The sequence below is a fragment of the Mercenaria mercenaria genome, chromosome 15 (genome assembly GCF_021730395.1).
Source record: "Mercenaria mercenaria strain notata chromosome 15, MADL_Memer_1, whole genome shotgun sequence".
Classification (NCBI taxonomy): domain Eukaryota; kingdom Metazoa; phylum Mollusca; class Bivalvia; order Venerida; family Veneridae; genus Mercenaria; species Mercenaria mercenaria.
The window spans coordinates 73,045,718-73,059,979 of record NC_069375.1 but is presented as its reverse complement, the minus strand read 5'-3'; the positions used below and the strand labels follow the sequence as shown (position 1 = coordinate 73,059,979).

Here is a 14,262-nt window from a genome sequence, read left to right as displayed (position 1 = left end):
TATTTAAACCACGCCTACTTTGTATTGACCAATCAGAAAGCAGATTGATTGAAAAAAGTTATTTTTTGGTGCAGTACCGAGGAAATCGACACTTGAGCTTTATTCTGTCGAATGTTATCATACCGTAAACACGCATACAAACTTTCCTACAATTCATCGATTCTACAGGATGCTTGCGAATATCATCAGCATCGAAACACTGAGACAGAGGTCTCAAACTCTGGACATGCTGTTATCACATCACGACGAAGACATGTACGACAAGACAGAAAAGACACTGCTGCTCAGTGAATGCCACGAGAGATACATTGAGGAACAAATGTATGGCTTCCTCCAAGAATATGACACGGGACTTTTACATATGCTTTTTCTGACGGACTTGTCAGATCCGGCAATGAACTTCGAAATCATTGTATCAACGTATGATACCCGACTGCTAATGGTATTACTGGACTACTATGCTGTTCAATCTTGGAGAAGTGAATTCCTTAACTTTGTGGTAAATAGCGAGAAGGTGTACTGGCTAGTGTGCAATGGGCTGTTCATGTTCTCATTTGTTGATCATGGAATAACAGACAGGTTCATCAGAGACGTTGATTGTAAAAAACATTACAGACCAATGCCACCGTTCGTGTTTCATCAAACACCACGAAGAAATGCAACCAGTTTCGGGGACATTTATGCAGCGATTGGCACTCGTAACCGCAATAAAAGTACATAAACTTGAATATTTGCCTTGTTGTATTTTAACGAACAAGACTGACTGTCACAGCAATTTGCTCAATGCTCAATGCAGATCAGTCAGATGCCTTAAGTTTGTAAAACAGACAAGCCATAACCCTAACCTCAACTAACCTCACCTAACTTTTCCTAGCCATCGGCCAGGGACCAGACACCAACAAAGCCGATTTCGTTTTGGAAAATTGTTCAAGACTGTAGGTGAATGCCAGTAATTTTCCCAAGGTTAGACAGTTAATGCCCCTCGTTACATGTTGTGAAAAAACATAAAGCTAGTTGATACATGGCTTAAGGTAAAACCGACGGTACATAATTACTGTGTTTATCGTTTTATCACTAAGACAAATTTTAGACGAACCTCACAGTTTTTGTTTTTTTTTAACAACTTTTATCAAATTGATCTCGAACAACTTGTCCTAGCCCTTCGTCAAGGACCAGATGCATCAAGAGCCGATTTCACTTTGGATTTACTAAAATATTCGTTAAGTTCAGAAACAACGAAAGTAATCCCTTAAGCAGTATATGGGAATACTGCACCCCTTGATAATACAATATAGTTTAAAGCATAGGTAACAATTATTTAAATCCATCAAATACAAAAAACTTATGTAGTTTAACAATAACGATAATTCAAGTCCAAAATTATAAAAAGATTATGTAGTTTAACGATGCATGTTGCACTACAGAAAAGTGATCTCAATTTTTCCCTACGACTAGTAATGAAAAAGTTGCAATATAAGCTATCTATAGTAACAACAAAGGGAAGTAATTCTAAAGAAGGGACCTGCGCATAACACTCCGTCTCATGATGGTGTACAATTGTGCCAAGTTACATCAAAATCCCTCTATGCATGAAGAAGAAATGCTTCGGACAAAGTTATTCTTGTATCTGAACTTTAGCCTCTAAGTGTGACCTTGACCTTAGACCTAGGGACCTGGTTCTAGCGCATGACACTCCGTCTCGTGGTGGTTAACATTTGTGCCAAGTAATATCAAAATCCCTCCATGCATGAAGAAGAAATGCTCCGAACAAAGTTTTCATTCTTGTATCCTTTGACCTCTAATTGTGACCTTGACCTTAGACCTAGGGACCTGGTTCTTGCGCATGACACTCCGTCTCATGATGGTGAGCAATTGTGCCAAGTTTCATCAAAATTCATCCATGCATGAAGAAGAAATGCTCCGGACAAAGTCATTATTGAATTTAACCTTTGACCTCTAAGTGTGACCTTGACCTTTGAGATAGGAACCTGCGGTTTGCGCATGACACTCCGTCTCACTGAGGTTAACATTCATGCCAAATATAAACAAGATTACTCCATGCATGTCAAAGTTACAGTCCGGACATGTAATCAAATCCGGACACAAGCACGCACGGATGCACATACACTGAACAGCCCTAGCGACCTGGTTCTTGCGCATGACACTCTGTCTCCTGATGGTGAGCAACTGTGCCAAGTTTCATCAAAATCTCTCCATGCATGAAGAAGATATGCTCCGGACATCACCTGCCGGCCCGCCAGGGGCGTTCCCATAATACGTCCAATTTTGGGAGCAAAATTTAAAGAACTCGACTGTTGAAGCCCAAAGGACAGGAACAAAAAAAAGAAGAAAATCCAGAAAAAAATTCCAAGTCCACAAAAAAATTCTTACCAGGTAAAGTTATGTCAAAATACACCTAAAAATTGGAGGTACCATCCATGTTGTACCACAGCAGTGGTCTCGGTTTTTCCCTATGGCAAATAATAAAAAAGTTTCAAAATAAGCTATTTATAGTAACAAAAAAGGAAGTAATACAAAAAAAATTATTGTAAGAGAACAAAAAAGGGATCTGTCAAATAAAAACAAGAGCACTGCAATGCAGAGCAATATACACAAAGCAAAGTCATATATGATATTTGACCCCCAAGTGTGACCTTGACCTTGAAGCGAGTCATCTAAAACATGCCCTCTGCACGTCGCCTCAGTGTGGTGAACATTTGTGCCAAGTTTCTTTGGAATCCTCCAAGCAGTTCAAGAGTTACAGAGCGGACACGAAACACACTTACATGACCTTTAACCCCTAAGTGTGACCTTGACCTTGAACCTAGTCATCCAAAACAAGCGCTCTGCACGTCGTCTCCATGTGGTGAACATTTGTGTCAAGTTTCTTTGAAATCCTTCAAGGGGTTCAAGAGTTACAGAGCGGACACGAAATTGCTAACGGACGGACAGACAGACGGACACCGGCGTCATAACATAATACGTCCCTTCGGGCGTATAAAAATGTGTAAAAGTGAACAAGTTTTCCAAGTTTCAAATGGTTACCTTTGACAGTTTTTGAGAAAAAAATTAAATAATGCAGACGATCAATAATTTGATTTTCTGATAAAAATAGTAAAAGAATAAACAAAGAATGTGTTAGAATAAACTCTTTTTTGACCTTTGACCGAAGTGTGACCTAAACCAATGTTTATATGGATGCGACTTGTGTGCAACACATCAGAGTGAAGATATGCGACAACAAATTTGAAATTCTCTAAGGGGTCTCAACAACAAGAGCTGTCCGTAAGACAGCGCGCTCCACTATTCGGTGATTTGACAGTAAAATGAATATATGTCTCAACAGGAGACCTCTTCTTTAAAAGGAAGATAAATCAAGGTGCATAATTCTGTCAAGAACACATATTAGAGTTATTGGGATTGCTACCACACATGCAGATGATGATGATAAAGTGAAGTCACTATCTTTTAAAGTACCAAAGGTATGTCTATAAACGAAGCTTTCCAAAAAATTTAACATGAAAATAATTCCAAGTATAACACGTTAGTGACCTTAACCTAAGTATAACACCTTGGTGACCTTGACCTTGGGTATAATGGGCGCACCCCCTGACATACTTTGTTTGTATGCTGGACAATGTTTATGTAAAGTTACAGAAAGATATAAGCAATAATAACAAAGCTATGACAAAAAACAAAGGTTGCCGAAAAACGTGAACCTAAAAATAACCAGAGACGTCACTATAACACCTTGGTGACATTGACCTTGGCGCGTTTATATTATTTCAAAGTGTTTGCCGATTTGATCAGCTCGTGATCAAATCAACAGATCCTTACTGAAGTATTAACCTGGCGTACAGCCGGTGTAACATTAAATATTGACCCCATTGATCAAAATTTAATGTTGAAATGTTGGTGGGGGCCATTCTCCATGTTAAAAAAAGAATCTTTGATCAAAATTTAATGCTGAAATGTTGACGGGGTCAATTCTCAACGTTGAAAAAGGACCTTTGATCAAAATTTGATGTTGAAATGTTGACGGGGTCAATTCTCAACGTTGAAAAGGATCTATGGGGTCAATTTTTCAATGTGGTCAGTATTTAATGTTACACTGGCGCGTAAATAAACCGAATCGAGTCCATTTTTCAACAACTGTTGATTTCTCAGACTTCCAATCAAAAATTCATTGCTTTCCTGTGTAGAAAATACTGGTAACATTATTAAAAAGGTACCATTAGCATATACACAAACGATCAAGTTTTTCTTAATTTCAAAGCGTTTGCTGACTTGATCAATTGTGATCAAATATGCTTACTAAAAGGAGACCTCATTCAGTTGCCATGTGATGTTGGCGAGATTTGCTCTATACACCTTTCAAGTTGACAATCTATTTTTCTTTGGTATAATATACAAGTTTGGAGTCATGCTGTGAAATATTTAAAGAGCGTGAACAGTTTTTGACTTGATTGTTCAAAGAATATTAAGTTCTAGATAATTTTTTTTACTAAGATCCTTTATGAATACAGGCCCAGATCTAGTTTAACAATATCAATAATTCAAATCACTACTGTAATGTTTTTATTTTATGCCTTCTTTTGGTTCATAAATATCATTCAGAGATCAGGCTATATGATTATCTGTATCGAGCAGTGAACTTGTTCACTTTCTACAGTATATAATCATGGGCCTATATCACCAATACTGGTATTAAACAAAAGCTCATGACGTCAACAAGACCGCTTCAAAGTTCTTTGAGTTATGTAGTTTGAGCAAATTGTCATAGCTCAATTTTGAAAACTGACATACTTTCACACACACTAAAACCCTTGTGAAAACTTAAATCACATGCAAGTCCACATTAAAGACATTACAGTATATCTCCAAATCCTCTGGCCGACCGTCAAATCCTCCCTGCCTGCAGCAGACGCACCCGTCACACCTTTCTGTAATAATATTGAATGTTTTGTTTTGATATAATTCATTAATATTAAGTACTTGTGTAAAACAATGTCAATGATAGAATGATTCTGGAGCAAAGACACATTATTTGTTTAAATTGTTTCTGAAACTTAAATTCATGTTTTAAGCAAAATTTAAGGATGAAGATTTGGTTCTTTAATTTTATATCAGTTCAACCATCCTGAATCCTGCAGTAAAACCTGAATCAAATTATGCTGGTCTTTTTAGTGCACCAAAAACAAAGAAGTAAAGCTGAAGATTATCAAGAGCTCAAGTTACACTTATCTTTAGATACATTTAACTGTAACCTAAGTCAGTTTGATCTTCAAGCAAGTGCTGTTTTAATGTTGTAAATTTTTCTGACTTATCCAAAAAGCATCAACACTGAACAATAGAAAAGCAATAGAATCTATAAGCCTACCTTAAATTTCAATCCACCTTTTTTGAATGGAGCATGTTTTAAAAACAGCATCCTCAGCTTCTTTTTTTTTGTTATTGTCTTATGAGTTTTCATAAGAGCATCTGAAAAAAAAATCATTACAGTGGTGTAAAAGTTGTAATCAAATTGCCGTTACCACAAAAGAGGCATCCACATTAGGCGCCATGCTCACATGTTAATTTAAATCTTATATTATATAATGAAAACAACAAATGAAATTTAAAACTATCTAAAATAGCTATTTAAATGGATTCCCGATTGATTATGATGTTTTAGATAAAACAACAAATGAGACTGAAAAATGTTTGAAAACATGAGGCCCAGCTGAGCTTTTTCTTTTCTGAATTGTCCTCAAAAAATACCTGTCAGTGATGATGATTTATGTTATCAATATTCTAAACATGTTTTTTTTTTTTAACTACCAAGCTACCTATCCTCTTTCTCTGGACATGTTAAAAACAAATTTACTCCACACTGTAACAGTATACAGAACTTACTCAATATTGACCTGCAGCCAGCATTGGCCTGCAGATAGCCAGGTCTTCCAGTTTCTTTTCTCCTCTCATTCCTTTCAGGGAATACAATGACCAAACCTTATTCGATCCCGTAAAAGTCATCATCAGACGACATGTGGTGTCAACATCTTTGCTACCGAATGTGCAATAATATTGGGACTGTAAAAAGGAAACAGAACAACAGTTAAACTATTGTAAATATGTAGGTCCAATCAGTTCTACAGCAATCGTATTGACAAAAGTAGATCGCATTATAAGAACAAGACAGTACTCATTGAATAAACTTTTTTATGCCATTAATGGTATCAAATGATTCAATTTCAGTCATTAAATCTTTAAAATTTAAATAACTAGAGCTATCACTGAAGGTGATGAATACCTCCATATCAAATGGCACCTAAATTGCTTATTTTCTGAAGACACTGACTTTAAAAAGGTGAAGGTCAAAGTAACATGTAAATGCACGTGTTCCTTGCGCTCATGATGGTGATGTGCATGTAAAATTATTTGAAATTTAGACAGCAGTTTAGGAGACATAACTGTACGTTAGAATTTAACTTAAGAATTACATCATGCAAAGCTTGGTATCTACATGCATTTATACCATCTCTCATGTCTCACTTGACATGAGATCGTACCAATTAAGGTATTCGCCACCTCTCCGTGTGAACAGGCCTGAAGATTGACAAAGAAACATGAGATAGCTTTCAGATTTGAACTGGTTTTACTATGTATGACATACTTGAATATTTACATCATGCAAGTCTTGGTATCTATGTGCATTTGTACCACCTCTCCTGTCCTACTTGGCACGAGGATCGTAACATTTAAGGTATTCGCCACCTCTCCATGTAAACAGGCCTGAGGATTGACAAAGAAACACGAGATTTGAACTGGTTTTTACTACGTATGACAAACTTAGGTATTTACATCCTGCAAGTCTTGGTATCTACATGCATTTGTACCACCTCTCCTGTCCTACTTGGCATGAGGATCGAACCATTTAAGGTATTTGCCACCTCTCCATGTAAACAGGCCTGAGGATTGACAAAGAAACATGAGATAGCTTTCAGATTTGAATTGAATTGGTTTTTTTAACCTATACTGTGTTGGTGTGCCGTAAATCCCAAATAAATTAATTAGTATCATGCAAGTCTTGGTATCTACATGCATTTGTACCACCTCTTCTTAGTTCTACTTTGCACAAGGATCATACCATTTAAGGTACATTGTATTCGCCACCTCTCCATGTTAAACAGGCCCGAGGATTGACAAAGAAACAATGTAATAGCTTTCAGGCTTGAATTAGTTTACTATGACATACTAAGTAGTGACTAATCTTGTATCTACATGCATTTGTACCACCTCTCCTGTCCTACTTGGCATGAGATCGGACCAATAAGGTATTCGCCACCTCTCCATGTAAACAGGCCTGAGGATTGACAAAGAAACACAAGTATCTTCCAGATTTGAATTGGTTCTACTATATAGCTTTCAGACTTGAATTAGTTTACTATGACATACTAAGTAGTGACATGCAAATTTTGGTATCTACATGCATTTGTACCACCTCTCCTGTCCTACTTGGCATGAGGATCGGACCAATTAAGGTATTCGCCACCTCTCCATGTAAACAGGCCTGAGGATTGACAAAGAAACACAAGGTATCTTCCAGATTTGAATTGGTTCTACTATATAGCTTTCAGACTTGAATTAGTTTACAATGACATACTAAGTAGTGACATGCAAAGCTTGGTATCTACATGCATTTGTACCACCTCTCCTGTCCTACGTGGCATGAGGATCGGACCAATTAAGGTATTCGCCACCTCTCCATGTAAACAGGCCTGAGGATTGACAAAGAAACACGAGATATCTTCCAGATTTGAATTGGTTTTACTGTAGCTTTCAGACTTGGAATTAGTTTACAATGACATACTAAGTAGTGACATACAAATCTTGGTATCTACATGCATTTGTACCACCTCTCCTGTCCTACTTGGCATGAGGATCGGACCAATTAAGGTATTCGCCACCTCTCCATGTAAACAGGCCTGAGGATTGACAAAGAAACACGAGATATCTTCCAGATTTGAATTGGATTTACTATAGCTTTCAGACTTGAATTAGTTACTATGACATACTAAGTAGTGACATGCAAATCTTGGTATCTACATGCATTTGTACCACCTCTCACTGTCCTACTTGGCAGAGGATCGGACCAATTAAGTTTATTCGCCACCCTCCATGTAAACAGGCCTGAGGATTGACAAAGAAACACGAGATATCTTCCAGATTTGAATTGGTTTTACTGTAGCTTCAGACTTGAATTAGTTTACAATTACATACTAAGTAGTGACATGCAAATCTTGGTATCTACATGCATTTGTACCACCTCTCCTGTCCTACTTGCATGGATTGGACCAATAAGGTATTCGCCACTCTCCATGTAAACAGGCTTGAGGATTGACAAAGAAACACGAGATATCTTCCAGATTTGAATTGGTTTTACTATGTATGACGTACTTAGGTATTTACATTATAAATGCAAGTCTTGGTATCTAACATGCATATGTACCACCTCTCCTGTCCTACTTGGCATGAGGACGAACCATTTAAGGTATCTGCCACCTCTCCATGTAAACAGGTCTGAGGATTGACAAAGGAACATGAGATAGCTTTCAGACTTTAATTAGTTTACATATGTTTGATGCATCTAGAATTGACATGCAAGTTTCTGTATTTACATGTATTTGTATGACCTCTCCTGTCCCACTTGGCATGAGGATCATACCATTTAAGTTATTCGCCACCTCTCCATGTAAAAAGGCCTGAAGATTTACAAAGAAACCTGACTTAGCTTTCACACTAATGAGTTTTATAATATGGCTTTAGTACTGACATGCAAGTCTCGTATCTACATGCACGATTAAAAGTAAATCTGTAGTATGTATTCACACAAAGTTTTGTTTGCAGACGAGTATACGAAATCTATATTTTTTCAGTAAATAACAGGTATCATTACTTATTCATTAGAAATCTATTACCGGATGGTTAGAAAATCCTTGAGGATTTGCTAGCCGTCTGGTAAAGGGATCTCAAACGACTTAATCATCAGACTAGGCATTCGGTAACCCAGACGGCTAGACACATCCTTGTGTTAATTTATTAATTCAATCAGGTTTTCTGAAAATTTATTTTCATAAGTACGCAGCTTATCTGAAGCTCTGATTAATACTTATATAGTTAAAAATATAATCTGAAAAGTAGATCCCTTGGAAGCACCGAGAACAAAACAATTTTAACAAACAGTGAGAATTGCAGACTCAGTTTGATTGAGTCTGTTCATGAGCAGTTATGGATAATGCAACACTGCCCACGCCCCCTATCACCGGCTTAAGCAGTATTCAATCTTCAAATCTAAATGAGTTGAAATCAATATTGTCCTTCTAAAAATTGGTCAAAACTGCAGGGTTAAACTTAGAATGCATAAGAAGGTTTTTTTTGTGTGATTTTCTGTCAATATTGACAACTTTGAATTTTTGGAAAATGTGAAAAATATAAAGTGATCCATCTGTATGAAATAATTTCTATGATTTTAATCTATACATGCTTAATGTAATGAGTGAAAAATTTCATTTTAACTTGCAGTTATGATTTAAATTGTAATTTTAACAGATCTCATACAACCAGTCTATAAATTTATACTGAACAATCTTCAGATTTATGGATTGTAAATATATTTACAGGATGTCCATAAAAAAAGAAACTTCTAGACCTGCATACAGCATATGCTGTACAAATTACCTATATAACTGGCAATGTTTTGCGGCAGAAGGGAGTGGTGGTGTTGGAGGTAAGGTGTCGGCTGCTTACCACGGAGACGTGGGTTTGAACCCTAATAATGGGTCATGGCAGTTAACGTCCTCATTAAACGCCATTCAAAGGTTTTCCCGGATTCAGACTCGAAACTTTATTCTTCACAATCGAGCGAAAAAAATTAGTATATAAGGGAGTAGCAAAGCAGTTCTCGTATGAGGCAGTTGACAGCTGCTGAGCAGGCGACCTCAGTAGCTCTGCAAGTAGGCAGGCTTTTCTAGGCAACTGTTGGTTTTGAATATACTTTCATAACTACTCTTTCACTGAAAATTGGCAACATTGTAAAAACGTTACTATAACGTTACCTTAACAACGTTGTGATTCAAACTTGAGTAAAACGTTGTGACAACGTTACTTTACAACGTTGCGACAACGTTACAGCACTTTTACGTACACAACGTTGTAGCTCAACGTTTGCACAACGTTGTACTAACGTTGTAGATTTTACAAGATTCAGATAAAAACTCAGTGTGCCTTTTTATAGGGTCTTTTCAGTACATTCACACATTGCTTGCATAGGACTTTCTCCTATACATTTCAAATCACTATTTTGAATAGTTCTCAACGTTGTTACAACGTTGTCACAACGTTGTAAAACAACACAACTAACATACAACTAAAACACAACGTTGTCTTAACGTTGTGTGTTTGCTGGGTATAAAATGATTCGTAAACAAAATTGGAATGTAAATGTTCCAAAATAAAATCTCAATCTCAGTGGCTTCAGTTTAATCATATTTTATTGTAATCATCACACAAGACATTATGGTAATGTACATCAAGACAATATTATACATATATGTAAATATATATACATCAGCAAACTATCATTATACAAGACATATATATTACTACTGTACATTAGGAAGTATTCAGTAACTTTGCGAATGTGCGATAATACAAAAGGGTTGGACCACAAGTTTTGCCAACATTAGAAATCGGTCCGTCCCTGAATCTCAGTGGCACATTAAAGATACAAAAGGAGTAGGGAAACAAAAGGGCTTGCACGACTCTGGGCGCCAATATAACGATAGAAAAATAATACCTGTCGGGACTCCAAGGAGTGACTGCCTATTAAAGGAGGAAACGGAGTTTAACCCCCGGCCCACCGGCGTATGTCAAACAACACATGTAAAGGTGTGTGAAATGGCACATGTAAAGGTGTGCAAGGTACATGTAAAAGGTGTACCCGCAGGGCCTTTAATCAAACATTCTGAATCAACTGAAACATACCGAGAACCCTGCTAAGGCTCATGAGCAAATAACAATAAGACAGGATTTAAGTCAGCAATAGGCTTAAAAGTAGTTACCATAAACAAGTTTCCCATAATATTCAAGTATTCTGTTAGTAATAGCAAAAGTAATTATGTGCTGACAATGATTTATATACATATAAAAATGTGCAATAAACAACTGACAGTACGGAACATTTACACATTGCATATAAAGTTGACTCATGGATACCTTTAATTATATTCAACTTCATAGATATACTGCCAAATCTCGTTTATATTTGTAAAATATAGCTATAGCAATATGATCTTAAAGTAATAGTGCACTAATAAAAGAATATGAACTTTTCAGATTGTCACTATGGTACAGTGTCAAAATAACAATACAGATTGTTTAATGATAAAACCAAATAATGATACAGAAATAGCATTTAATAGAAAAGTTATGTACTAGTAGTTTAGTTTAAACAGACATTTATGCATCAACTGGACTGAAAACTGGCACATGTAACACTATTTTAGCATAAAGCATTAATTATAACTAAACTTATATTTGTTCACAAATTTTAAGAATAATATAACACCAACATTAATACCAACAATTGATTATACTACTTCATTACATAACAGTTCATAAGACGATTCTCTTCTTCTGTTTCTGTAGTCCTAGTAAGTCCTCCAGGTGTAGTCCAAGTAAGTCCTCCAGGTGTAGTCCTAGTAAGTCCTCCAGGATGTATTTTGTGTTTGATCGTCCGTCACGACAGTGTACTGGTCAATAAATAAATCCTTATCTAGGCCAGCCACTGGATACTAGGCTATCAATGAGTATTCACTTGGAAATTTTGGGTTCAAATTCTGCAACTGTTCATGGCATCCAGTAAAGGCATTGTTATTTCCGCGATCATTGTCCTTCATTAAAGGGTCTGGGAGTTCGTTCCAGGAATTACCATTTTCCCATCCATCATACGTATGTGTGGCAGTTATGAGTATCACCTGTTGTCGAAGGGTTTCAGCTATGAGTAAAGCTTCAAACCTGGTTGCGGTTATCTCAGCTTCATTTAAAGTTTTAGGTTGCCTCTCTAATAAACGTAATCTAATGTCAGAATCACTGGTAGTTTCAATGAATTTATCCATTGCAAAAGTTTCAATCAAGCACATTGGAAAATAAGGATAAGCCAGTTTGGTTAATTTTATGATATTGTCTTATAAGTTTGAGATAGACTTTCCTGAACACTGTCTTCTGTTTCTCAGTTTGACTTTAAATATCTCTTTCTGGTTAAAGGTTCCATAGTGTTCATTCAGTTTCTTTACTAAGGTGTTATAGTCCCATTGCTCATTCTGGTCTAGTTCTAGAAGAACTGATCTAGCACTTTTAGTAAGACAACTTGCTAAATAAAGTCCTTTTGTCCTTTGATTCAAGCCATTCATCTTGCAGTTAATGTTAAAGGATTCATGGAATTCTTGTAAATCCTATTTTCTATCATAAGTAGGTGGTTTAAGAATTACCTTACAGTTTGAATTTATACTACTTTCTACTTCTTGGTTTACTGGTTGGTAGTCATTTTCCATCTCAGATGTTGTGTTATCTATAAAGTGCATATGAGGAAAGTTTTTATTTGTTTCCGGTACGGCATTTTCTCTAGGATAATTCCTCACACTATTCTGTTGTAACTCTTTAATACTCTGAATTTCATGTTCAAGGACTCTTAATTTTTCATGGATTTCATTATTGTATTTTCTCTGGGCCCCTATTCTACCGGAAAAATCTTCTATCAAATTATCAAGTCTCTGTTCAACTTTAATCATTACTAAAGTTTCTGTTGTTCCACTAAAAGTGCATTCCTCCTTTTACGCTTTCAGATGGATCAATATCTTTTTCATGATTTAGGTCTGTATTTTCATATTCAAGCTGAAGATCATGAATGGCTTTGTTTCCAGTCTCCATTTCAGTTGTGTTACATTTAAATGCACTGGAACATACCATCACTATTGTCTATTTCAAGGTAGTTAGCATGAATTGTGACGTAGAGATTCTCTTATATTTGGTAACAGCAGTCCCCCTAACAAAATAATGGTCCTTGGATGTAATGGAACAAGCCGATAGAATCCGTAAAGCTAAATTCACCCAGGTATATCGACTTATGATAGGGTGATAGAATGGACATTCGTTTGATGGACTGTATTATACTCAAGGTATATTGTTGTTTATGTTTTCTGTGGAACTACTGTTTTCACCGGAGCTGATTATGGAGCTTCACTCCTTGACGAGCCAAATTACAAATGTCGTGGAGCTATTTTTGTGTGGAGCAACTTTATGGTTGTGGAGCAATATTATTGTTGCGGAGCTATTTTCTTTATGGAGCTATTTTAGGGTTTCAGACCAATTTCATGGAGCTTGGTTTGCGGAGCAGTTTCATGGAGCTACAATTTCTGCGGAGCAATTTTGTGGAGTAATTTCACGGAGCTTCGGTGGTCAGGTCTCTGGAACAAAATGATGGTACTTTCTGGTTGCTTGTTTGTTATGTTGATTCTCTACAGTCAGTCTTGAAATAAATCCCACACTTTTGACACCAGTTGTTCCGCCGGCACTCCTGCCTAGGACCGGGAACAGCTGTTGAGTTGGGTTCGGACAAAGTGTGATGACATTGTACCTATATCTCTAGCAAAGAGGCAAAATCAGTGTACAGTCACACATCATTTATTCAGATATAAAGTTCTGGCAGTTCCGATATAAAATATTCAGTAGTTTGCAAAGTAGGCCTATTCATGAATTCCACATATCTCCAGAAGTTACTGTTCAGTTACTCTTATACAGTATGCTTATGTCAGGATAAATTAATATTTATGGAGCCGATTTTTATGCATTCGACATAGGGGATACTGTCTTCAGGGTAGAGGAAAGATTGACAATTGAGGAGCCGAAAGACGGTCCTTTTATAGTTTTAGCACAGCTCCGCATACGACAACGGTATGTGAACGGTACATGACGTACATATATATATAGAGCTAGCTACTATCCAATTGAAAATAACGTACATAAAATGCACAGTGACACCGGAGCACCAATATAGATTTATCAAGAAAAGGTAGAGCTATCCATTAATACCGTTTTTTAGGTCTGGCATAAACTACTCGCGTAGGAATCGTTGATGTAACTTCTGGGTCTATGCGATCAAAAATATACATGTACAAGTTTCAGGTTACTATTCGTGTTTAGATCAGTTGGACGGCCTAACAA

At 36.6% G+C, this 14,262-nt stretch overlaps 1 long non-coding RNA gene across 1 annotated transcript; it reads right to left on the bottom strand.

Moving 5' to 3' along the window:
* Positions 1-4,320: 4,320 nt before the first annotated feature.
* On the bottom strand, positions 4,321-6,220 carry LOC128548869 (uncharacterized). The gene is made up of 3 exons (XR_008367268.1): positions 5,896-6,220; positions 5,381-5,481; positions 4,321-4,943 (listed from the first exon to the last, which is right to left on the bottom strand). It is a non-coding gene; the product is annotated as an uncharacterized LOC128548869 (long non-coding RNA).
* Between the last annotated feature and the right edge of the window lie 8,042 nt (positions 6,221-14,262).